This window comes from Neodiprion pinetum, chromosome 1 (genome assembly GCF_021155775.2).
Source record: "Neodiprion pinetum isolate iyNeoPine1 chromosome 1, iyNeoPine1.2, whole genome shotgun sequence".
NCBI lineage: Eukaryota > Metazoa > Arthropoda > Insecta > Hymenoptera > Diprionidae > Neodiprion > Neodiprion pinetum.
The window spans coordinates 6,764,415-6,765,315 of record NC_060232.1 but is presented as its reverse complement, the minus strand read 5'-3'; positions in this window follow the sequence as shown (position 1 = coordinate 6,765,315).

Sequence of the window (901 nt, the reverse complement as noted above, 5' to 3'; positions counted from 1 at the left end):
TAAGTTAAAAAAAAATAATCGAACACGAATCGATTAAATGGGTAAAAATTAATCGACCAATCGATCATTTCGGTTTTTTTTTAAACGGTGCATGTGAATCCAAAATTTCGTAAATTTCAGTACGTAGTCTTAACAGCTGAAAAGTTTTTCAATAATGTATAGTTTCAAAAACATTCATTTATCTTTCACTAATTATATCAAATAGGTACTTAGTAAGTAAGATAATGTTAATAATTGATACTTCAATCATTAAAATTGTTATTGCATCGCGTCGTTCGTGGGAGTGAAAAACAAAAACCGATCCATTAATCGAGTTTAAAAAATAAATTAATTTCACTCGATTAATCGGCGAAAAATAATCTATTTCATCGAAAATCTATTATTTTTAGTCAATCTTAGAATCAAGGAGATTAGTTTCTTTTTTTTTAACACCACGGAATCCCTTTCACGACAAAGAACATTCAGTCAGTTGCACTCCCGTGTATAAGAACTTTTGTTAATAAGAATCAAAGCATGCTTATCAAAAATTAATTCCCCGCCTGCAGCTGCCGCCGTTTTCCCCGATGCTGCCCCTTTTTATACCCACTTCGTATATAACAAAACTTTCGAGTATCGACGGTGCGAGTGTTCGTACTGAAAACTCGTTACACGGCGTCTCGTATATATTTCATACTTTTTATTCAATTTCGTTTTCCTCCTTTCGTATCTGGCTTTTCGTGATTGATCGATGCGTTTTGATATTATACATTACGTATGCGATTATTATACTCGCTCTTACCAGTTGTGGTTGATTTCGCCGCTCGGTTTTAAAAGTAATTTTAACTGTTCATTTCGCGGCGCGCGTTTTGTTCGCTTCGCAGTTGCCGCATGTTGCAGAATTCAACGACAACAAGTTTTCAAC